The sequence below is a fragment of the Nansenia antarctica genome (genome assembly GCF_963989245.1).
Source record: "Nansenia antarctica genome assembly, chromosome: 15".
NCBI classification, from domain to species: domain Eukaryota; kingdom Metazoa; phylum Chordata; class Actinopteri; order Argentiniformes; family Microstomatidae; genus Nansenia; species Nansenia antarctica.
Genome location: NC_137685.1, coordinates 5,930,893 through 5,941,657, shown reverse-complemented (window position 1 = coordinate 5,941,657; position 10,765 = coordinate 5,930,893).

Below are 10,765 nucleotides of genomic sequence, written 5' to 3'. Positions count from 1 at the left end.
GCCTTTACCGCTGTCTCAGATTGATAACACTTTCATAGTCAGGAGCTTCCATTGTCGCGTAACCATTACATCACACCACAACCGACATCAATCACATGATATAGAAAGAAACAAACAGGAACCGAAGCAAACAATCACAAAACATCACTTAATAAACAAATCATCAAAAGAGGAAACAAAATCAGAAAGCAAAACAGAATCCAGCTTTTGCTCATCAGCTATGTCGGCCATCATTAAAGCATTAACCGGAACATCAGAAATACACTTTCCAAAACATTTGATTAAAATACCAAGTAACATAATACAGATGATAATGACAACAAGAATAATAGCGACGGACCTGATCATATTACCAATACCTGAAAAAGCAGAATCAAAGAAATCCAATGTATTCCAACCGTGTTCTTTACGTAAATCCTCTATACCCTTCTTGTTAGATTCATGGAAATCATACAGAGCGTTACCAGAATCCGAAATATAACTGCAGCATTCACCGCCTATCAAAGCACAAGTACCACCCTGACTGGCCAAAATAATGTCCAAAGCCATTCTATTTTGGAGAGCTACATTCTTAGTTTCAGTCAATTCAGTAGCCAGGGCAGATACTACAGCATCCGAAGCATTAATGTGTTTTTCAAGAACGGATGATAGGGCACTTAATTCAGTCTGAGAGTTGTAGACACCATAACTTGGGAATATTAGGCCAAAAAACTTCTGAGCAGTAGATAACCCCCTACGACTACGATGGGTTGCTTGTTTGTGAAGTACAGACATCTCCTCCCGAGTAACTTTCCTAATCAAAGGTATCAGATGAGCCAAATAACAAATACCCTCACTCAAAGCAGGAAGCTTAGAGAATGCATCATTATCACACACAAGAAACACACCCTCCGGGAGTTGAAGCTCCTTACCAGGATACGAGAAAATGACACCACCTATACAAGACGCGGCCCCTAGCTGACGAATCGCGCTGCCCTTGAGCCGAGATTGAATGTCAATACAGGTTGTAATATTTACGAGAGGCATGACTTTAAGCTGCGTGGTGCCTTTCTGCCGTCTGGTAGTATTGGTATCATGTAATTTCATTTGAGGCACCATAGCACAATCAACAACTTTACATTTCAATCCAGAAATAACAACTGAACCTCTCCACCGTGTAGAAGTCACACTCCCAGAACATGACAGATGAGGACTCAATGCAGTACCATTCAATTGAACGAACATAGCTTGGATAATATATATCTTCTTCGGACCTGTTGGTTGTGACAAATGTGTAAGCCTATCAATAATAACCTTCCCCACACCGCTAGGCCTATGGTGTTTGTTAACTGCTGCTGTCAGACGTTCCAACACACCAATATCCACACCTGCATAGGAAGAATTTAAAGGAACCAGAATCGTGCTGGGCTGACAAGAAGAGCTCTGGTTCTTGCCCTGTAAAACAAATTGGGCTAAACCCTGCCAATTATAATGAAACCATTCTGCTTTAGTTAACGGTATGGGGAAAAACATAGGAGCAGATGTACTTACAGGGACCTGTTGACAAATCCAGCAATCAGAATAATTCATTTTTGAAGCAAAATCTTTCATGATACTAGTGGCAGAATTAGGGTGGGACCGTGTCCCCAGTTGATTAGAATCATACAACAAATAATCGTCAGTAGCGACTACAATCGCCTTCGTAGAAGCCTTCACAGCAACATTTTTAACCTTTCCTGGTAACTCAACGTGAACATATTCATGCACAAATTCCTTACAGTCCAACAAAAAGTGGTGTGGAAAGTCAGGAGTGTTCCTACAAACTTTGTCCTTGAAATTGTTGGATTTGTCAAACACCTGTTCACCGATATTACGTCTAGCACACCAATACGAGTTTACCTCATTGTCAGCATTAGTTAATGTCACAAGAGTTTCTTGCGTGTTGATTGGGGTGCTGTTTAAGTGTAATATATCTGGCATCCAGTAAATACCACTCAGCCGCTTCAGTCGAGGCATAGATCAAACAATCATCAACAGTACAACGTGAATGTGGGCAAACAAAAGCTCTACCTCCTGTGATCATTCTTCTCTGACGTCCAGGCATAACAGTGTGTGAGTGAAGTGTAGCATTGTCCAAGGAAGTCAATGGGGTAGGAACACTAAGGGGTATATTAGTCTCTGAAACGGCATGGCTTGAGTTTCCTCCTAATTGGCCTTGGTGTATCACGGGATCTGTCTGGTTGGGGTGTATCACTGACAGGTCTGTGTCTCTCAATGGTACCTTGGTCCGGGCAGCCGCCCGGGTTGCTGACATCTCCGTCTGGAGCATTGTCAGGGTCGGAAGGGGTGACAACAGGGGCAACACCAGGCTTGGTAGAACCCCCAAGAGGGGTGTCGCAGTCACTGGATCCTTCACGATCTCCATTGGCCCACTCATCTCTGGGCTGGACAGGGTCTGGGACGAGGCCCCCGGCATCATCTGCATCACGGCGCAGATACTCACCAACATCCTCGTCAGCCTGGATGTCCAAGCTGTGGACTTCCTCGTCCCCAGGGGTCTCCTCACCATCCTGCTGAGGTTCTCCCTCATCGTCCTCATTGGGTGCCTTGATGCAGTGATGAACGTGATACCAAGTGGGGGACCCCTTGATTTGGATGGCAGTCCCAGTGCACCGAACGACCTCGTACGGTCCTTCCCGTCGAGCCTCATGCCACTTCCGTCTGTATACCTTCACGTATACTTTGTCACCCGGTTGCAACGCGTCCTTCCTCTCCTGTGCGTTCACCTCCTCTTCACGTTCCTGTTTGTGGAGCACATAAGAAGAGATACTCTTTTGCCGGTTAGTCATGTACTGTACATAGGCTTTCATGTCACTCTCCAAGAGAGCCAAACTTGGCCCTTTCCCACTGGTTCGTGCACAGGGAGCTGTCATTATTCTCCCCATAGCCAGTTCATGGGGAGTCAAGTGCAGCCCTCGAATCTCACTGGAACGACAGGCCATCAATGCAAGAGGGAGTCCTTCCACCCAATTAAGACCTGTATGCTGACAGACCTTAGAAAGACGGTTCTTAAGGACCCCGTTCATCCTCTCTACCATCCCCTGGCTTTGAGGTGAGTAAATACACCCAAATCTCTGCTTGATCCCCAACTTTTGTAGTATAAGCTTTACCGTCTTATCCACAAATTCCTTACCATTGTCTGACGCTATCCTATCTGGAATTCCAAACCTAGGTATGAATTCCCTGCATAGGAACTTTGCTACAGACTGAGCATCCTTTTTCCGAGTGGGGCATGCTTCTACCCATCTGCTAAACCTGTCCACTACAACTAGCATGTACCTGTATCCTGCAACAGGACGAATCATGTCCACATAGTCAATCACCAAATGTTTCATTGGCCCGTTTGGGGTAGGGATATGCCCAGTTCCCACTGGTATTCCAGGTCTGATATTGTTTTTCAAACAGACCACACATTGACCAAGGATATGGTCTATTTGTTCCAACAAATATGGAGCCCAAAAACCATATTCCTTGGTGATCTTGCGTCTTACCTCCCCCCTGGCCACATGTGCTAATCCATGGGCTTCCTGTATCAGCATGCCTAATAAATCTGGGGGTGCCACAACCAGTCCCTCATGATTTCTCCATAGACCTGTGTCATCCTGACTAGCCCCCCTTGTTAACCATAGGTTTTTGTCTAGCGCATTTGCCCCACTCTGTAACATCAACAAATCCTCAAGCGTGACCATGCCCTGTAACTGTGCTTCATGTGTGACCAGCAGAACTTTACCTGCTTTGTCTGCTCCTGTAATGGCTTTGGCTGCATCATCTGCAGCCCTGTTACCTTGTGTGACATGTGATGAGTCAGATCTGTGTGCGGCACACTTCACTATGGCTAATTCCCTTGGTTTCATCATGGCTTGTAACAGCTTCATGATTTGAGCGTGGTGCTGAATAGGCGAACCATCAGTTTTCTTAAAACCCCGTCCCTTCCATACAGCTCCATGTAGATGACACACATTATGGGCGTAAGCAGAGTCGGTGTACACTGTCACTCTTCGTCCGGTTCCCAAGTTGCATGCTTCTGTGAGGGCAATCAACTCAGCCAACTGAGCTGAACAAGGCTGAGGAACAGCCTCGGCTTGTTCCACAATGAACCCTGAATTTTGGGATCGGACTATGGCATACCCAGCACGTAAACTTTCTCCTACCCGGTAACAAGATCCATCAGTCCAATACTCAACGTCAGCTTCCTTTAAAGGCAAAGCTAGTAGATCTGCTCTAAGCTTAGAGTACCTCATAGCTTCCTTCACACAATCGTGTGGTTCCCCATCTTCTGGGGTTGGCAAGGTCTCTGCTGGGTTAAGTGTGTTACATCTTAGTAATGTTACATCTTCCCTTTCCAACATCCTGTAATAATTCCTAATCCTAGGCATCGTCAAAGTGTACTTGCCTTGATTCAAAAGATTCCTTAGACTGTGGTGGCAGAGAATGGTAATTGGGTACCCCATTGTTAAGGTTGTTGCCTTCTCGTACATAAGATATGCCCCGGCCATTGCTCTGTAACATGGCGCGAAACCCATTTCTATCTCTGAATATGCGACAGAGTAATAGGCTATGGGCTGTGGACTAGGTCCAATGCCTGTTGGTTGCGTAAGAACAGCGCAGGCATACTTCCCTTTGGCTGAAGAAGAAACATACAATCCAAATTCTTTGGAATAATCTGGAAGCGCTAAAGCTGGCGCTTCTTGCAATTTGTGTTTAATTGTCTCAAACGCCAAATCAGCTTCCCTTGTCCAAGTAATGCAACATTGGAGGTTATCACTACCTGTTTCCTTAATCATCCCCCTCAATGGAGCGACCAGTCTAGTGTAATCCTCCACCCATGCTGAACTATACCCAGTAATGCCCAAAAACATCATCATTTCCCTAACCGTTCGTGGTTTTGGAGCCTTCTGAATAGCTTCCAAGTGTTCATTAGTGACACTGCGATGTCCCTGTGTAATAGATTGTCCTAAGTAAGTTACCTTTTCCCGTAGCCCCACCACTTCTGCTAACTTGTTCTTAACTGGGGTAGGGAGACCTTGTTGAATCTTTTCCCTGATTATGGCTTTTTCTAACGGGTTATCTTCGGCGTCCTTCCCTGTCACACTTCTCCATTGAGAGTGCACACGGGCAACAAAACCCCTGGGATTCTCATCTCCCCCCAGTGGCTTCACAATGACATTGTCTGGGTGAATGTGAGTAGGGTATGTCTCTCTGATTGCTTTCCACAGCCTGCCTCTGTTTGCTGCGAAGAGCTCTGGGTCATAAACGGATGTATCAATATATCTATGAAGTCCTGCCTTCATCAATATTTCCTGCATGGTGTCCAATCCTGTAATGGTAGCTAAGAGTCTTTTCAGGTCTCCCATTGCAGCGTGCGTTCCTGTCAGTCTCACGTCCACCTCAGTAGTCCAGGGGTGGCCACCATCTTCCAGGACTGGGAGTTTTTCTATCACTTCTGACAGATCTGTATGATTCCAAGGACGATATTCCATCTGGTTACCTCGAATCAGCACCGGGAAGTTCCCCTGAATTGCCTCTTCCTCCGATGCCTTCCCTTTGTTCTTTACAGAGGGCCTTAGGTCATAATCGCTTACTAGTGGCTTCGTTTTTTCGTCCCGCCTTGGTGTCGCTGCGGACCTTGGGAAGTTCAACTGGGATGTATGTGATGATGTCGCTCGAGATTGACGATACTCTTCTTTCTCTACTTCTAGGTCCTGCATCTGTTGTCTGTAGCTTTCTTCCTCTCTTAGGATCCTCGCATGGAGTTTTCTTGCCCTCTCTCTTGATTCCTCCTCATCCTTTTTTAGGGATTTTCCACGGCGTTTCATCATCCTTTCTTCCTCCTCTTCCTCCCTCTCTTCCTGCAGCCTCTTCTTCTTTTGCTTTAAGCTCTCTTTTTTCTTCCCTACCTTCAGAGACTTCTGCTCATCTTCTGAACTACTTTCTTCTTTTCCCTTCTTATAGCGTATTTTCCCTCCCTGCTTTTCGGCCTTGGCTATTAGTTTTCTCATCTGAGCACTGTAGCCTCCCTGTGCATTGCTGTCATCACTTGAATCTTCGCTATCACCTCCACTGCCATCTTCACTGTCATCTGTCTTGTCACTCCTGTCGTCCCCTTTTCCCCTCGGCTCCTTCTTCTTCTTCTGTTTGGCACCTGACCTGTTCTCTGGTTCGAAGTCCACGGTCACTTTCGCTCTTCCCCTCTCTAGTACATTATCATCCTCATCTTGGATAGTGAAGGCTCCGTTCGTACTTAGGACGGGGACCTGAGGGTAGATCCGCTGAGAATTGTCCTCCAGTATCTTGGCATATGGAGGAGGACTGGAGATTGGAGCTGTGTGTGAGAATGGAATGTTCACTTTCTCTTCCATTGCTTTGGCCAATTCATCTCTTTTTTCTGGACTCAGGTCAGCTGTTTTCTCATTCCAAGCTGATGCTACTTTCTGCCCCACTACCTTGAAGAGGTCTAAAATAGCTAACTCTAACCTGCGTTTCTCTGATCTAATCTTTCCTTTTTGATGTGCCTTATGTGCATTGATAAGTATCTCCAATGTTGCGATTACGTGTAAATTAAGGGTGCCCTCTTGTGGCCACGGTTCTTCAATGTCTGCCCAACGATTATTCCATTTCGTTGACATTTTGCTAATCTCCTTAACAAGAGGATTCATTTTTTCCACTATAGCCACAGGGGATGAATTTGCTAATATTCCCTTATCTGTATTAACAGCCCTCATCAGGTTGCTGGGTTTGGCTCCCATGTCTGAAATATTTATACTGCTCAATATGCTGAAAGTATTCTATAAGGTGTACTTTTCTTACAACCCACCTTCTGTTGCCGTATCTGCTAAACAGATGCTAGTCCAACTTTTAACTGTGTCAACTGTCTACACAGAACACTACAATTCAGAACAACGGATTGTTTCAGTGGTATTGTGTATTATTGACTTAAATGTAATCTATGTGTGTGTGTTTTAATCTAAATGTTTTTCCCTTATTGTGTATGAATGTGTGTCACTTAATTGCTCAATCAATACTAATTATAGTTCAGGTCTACTTAATTATTAAACTACAAAGGCTGTTCAACACAATTATCAAATTACAAAGGCAGGTCACGCTCTAAGTCTTTCTGATCCACAAACCCTTGATTGATCAATCCTCAGATAGAAACTGTTCTGCTATTCTTTAATCAAAAACTGTGCAAAAGAACTTAACTTGAAATGAAAAGATGTAAAATACGAATATTAGTTATAACCTGTAAAGAAATCGACTTGTTATTTGGAAGGAATAAATGATTAATTATTAATTACAATCTGTAAAGAAATCGACTTGTTATTTGAAAGGAATGCATAATTAATTAGACTTAGTCATTGACACTTCATTGATGTAAACCTGTGAAAGAAAACGTTATCATTAGACTATTACAAACCAATTGATCAAAGTTTTGTGAAAACAGAAAATGAAATGATCTGAATAATTAATTCAATCAATTTGTAATTAATTAAAGTAATTGAAGTAATGTAATATATTACAATCATTTACAACCATCCATTTATTAATGTAATGGACTATTTCATCGACCTCAGATGTATCTCACTGAGGATTAGTGTTTTTAAAATGTCTTGTCGTATTTTGTCCACTAGGCGGAGCTGTGCAACAAAAAATGTCTTGTCGTGTTTTGTCCACTAGGCGGAGCTGTGCAACAAAAAATGTCTTGTCGTGTTTTGTCCAGCAGATGGCGGCAAGCAACCGACTTGGGTATCGATTGCTTCTAAACACCTATTATTTTTTACAATCTATAAATAAATCAACTGTTATGTGAAAGGAATGAATGACTAGTTAGAATTATTCATTATATCATCATATACATTGATTTAAAACTTGTGGAATCAATCAATTGTTTTGTGAAAACAGAAAATGAATGATCTGAATAATTAATTCAACCAATAAGCAATTAATTAAATCAACTAAAGTAATGTAATACTGAACAGTCATTCACAACATCAATCTATGCATCAACCTCCTAGATTCCTTCACCAACATTCTTTATTGCGGGGAAAGGTGAAAGGCAAGGAAGCAAAATGGAGGAAAAAAGAATCTGTGCTCTTCCAGTCTCTGCTGGGCTACGCCCCTCTCCGCGCATGCGCCCGCTTTTCACCAGACTTGCGAATGAAACTCAACAAATATCCCCAAACTACTTTAAAATACCCCAACGATCAACCCACTATCCTTATACCACTACAGTCTATGTGAAATGGATTCAACCTTATCCCATGAGATGAGCAATGCAATCGATCAAATTCAGCTTCCCTTGTAGTAGAAAGGATTTTCAGCTCTGTTGTGTGTTTTAGGGCGAAAAGCGCGTGTGTTTGAAATGAGACACGCAGAAAGGGAGGGGAGGGGCTCTACCCCACGGTTTTTCCTTGAAAAACCACGGTCTTTTTCACAACTTTTGTTTTCACAAACAAAGTACATTCACGACTCAGCAATATCAAAATTATCTTTCAATGTAGTTAAACTATTATTTACCAATTTACTCTCATTCTAATATTCCCTAATGCCTTTTTTCCACGGCCTCTCTCTCAAGAGGAATCTGAGCGCCTGCGGGCGTAAAGCTCGTCCGTAAGACGGCACTGAAGCAATTAGCTCCGCTGACAAGGACAATGGACCTCTTGTCTTCCAAAACGGACTTTTCAGTCCAGTTACACTTTTATCAAACAGGAATTCTCATTCCTTACACATTTGGCACACATCAATACACTCATCAGAACTTTCTCTGATCTAATACACGTTATTTCGGCCCACTATGAGAACGTCTCCACACAGTATTCTACCAAAAGCTCGTCCGTAAGACGGCACTGAAGCAATTCATTCTTTGCTCCACAACACACCAGTGGCGGCTGGCCGATAGAGGGCGCTGGGGCGCCGCCCCCACCTTCACTTCCACCTTCAGTTGCGATTTGTAAAAGTTTTTTTTTTAAATAAACATTGTTTATTCACAAAATGCGGCTGATATTCTGTCGGCGCCTATCAGCATTCATTAAAAATCCTCCAATACAATAAACATTTTTATCTGTGTGTGTGTGTGTGTGTAAAACTCACTGTTAAAATACGTAGGGGGAGAACGCGGGGCGCCGTGTCAATGCAAGTCTATGCCAGGACGAATACTTTTCGCGTACACGTGAGCTGTAGCAGCGCTCCAATTGGCTGTCTCTATTTCCTGGCCAGGACGCACATTTGTGCGCCCTGGCCAAGAAATCTCCGGTTGTACTGCAGACAATGCATTATGCTGAGGACTCCCGACTTCCGGTATTCCGGACTTCGGGCTTCCGGAGTATTTTAAATGAACATTCGTAATGTCTGTCTCTGATGTTCATGGTCAATTAAATCAGCCTATTTTGTGCAACTAATAATGTTCCCGCTAATGGGTTAACCAAGCAGCCTCGCACCTAACGTGCAAGCACCTATCTTCGAACTATTCATAGCAATATGCGCGGGGCAAGGCGGAGGTACGGGTAAACACGGCTCATGTTCTGTCATCAAAGGTAAGAGTTGGTTTTCTTTAACTCAGCTGATGCATTGTTGTGTTTCTGACATGGTCTGGTTGTGTTACAGACATGGTCTGGTTGTGTTTCTGACATGGTCTGGTTGTGTTACAGACATGGTCTGGTTTTGTTACAGACATGGTCTGGTTGTGTTTCTGACATGGTCTGGTTGTGTTTCTGACATGGTCTGGTTGTGATACAGACATGGTCTGGTTGTGTTACAGACATGGTCTGGTTGTGTTTCTGACATGGTCTAGTTGTGTTTCTGACATGGTCTGGTTGTGATACAGACATGGTCTGGTTGTGTTTCTGACATGGTCTGGTTGTGTTTCTGACATGGTCTGGTTGTGTTTCTGACATGGTCTGGTTGTGTTTCTGACATGGTCTGGTTGTGATACAGACATGGTCTGGTTGTGTTTCTGACATGGTCTGGTTGTGATACATCATTGAATGTGTTGACCACCATCACTCTCCATCATCATCCATCATGTGTCTATGAAATAGATAGTACTGTACTACTGACTGCAGCATTCATCTCTGCTCATTGATGTAGCCATATCACACAGACACATAGTACACATATTCATCTGCTACCTTTATTAACCTGAGTGTAGCTGTGAGGCCTGTACTAGCCTTGTTGACTAGACTTCCTCCTTGTCTGACACTGGGTATTGGACCGTACCGACGTCCATAGACCGGTCACTCTTCCACCTCAGTGTCTGCGCGCGCGAAAGAGGACCCCCCCGCCACACTGCTGTGCCCCACCCAAAAAAATTTGCACCAGCCGCCACTGCAACACACAGATACTTCTACAGTATCGTACAATTTACACATATATGTACAAATACAGATTTCTAAATCCGGCTCTTTAATTCAATCCAATTGTAATTATCTTATATTTCTAACAGATACTCAACACAAATCAAGATTCTTTTGTTTATAGCTTTTTAGAGTCAGTCAATCCTGCACTCTCTCCTTCGCCTGGCTGAATTCCAGCGAGGGAGGGGGGTTGACTTACCTCTTGTGTTGAAATGAAGAGATGCAAAAATTGACGGTGAATCACAGGCTATATATATTTACTCCTGGCTAGCTCGCCATAATTTCGTATATTTTGGTATCTGTTACTGCTAAAAATGAAGAAGAGTTCTTGAGCAAATTTAAGACTGTTTATTCAAAAAAGCAGGTTACACAGCATG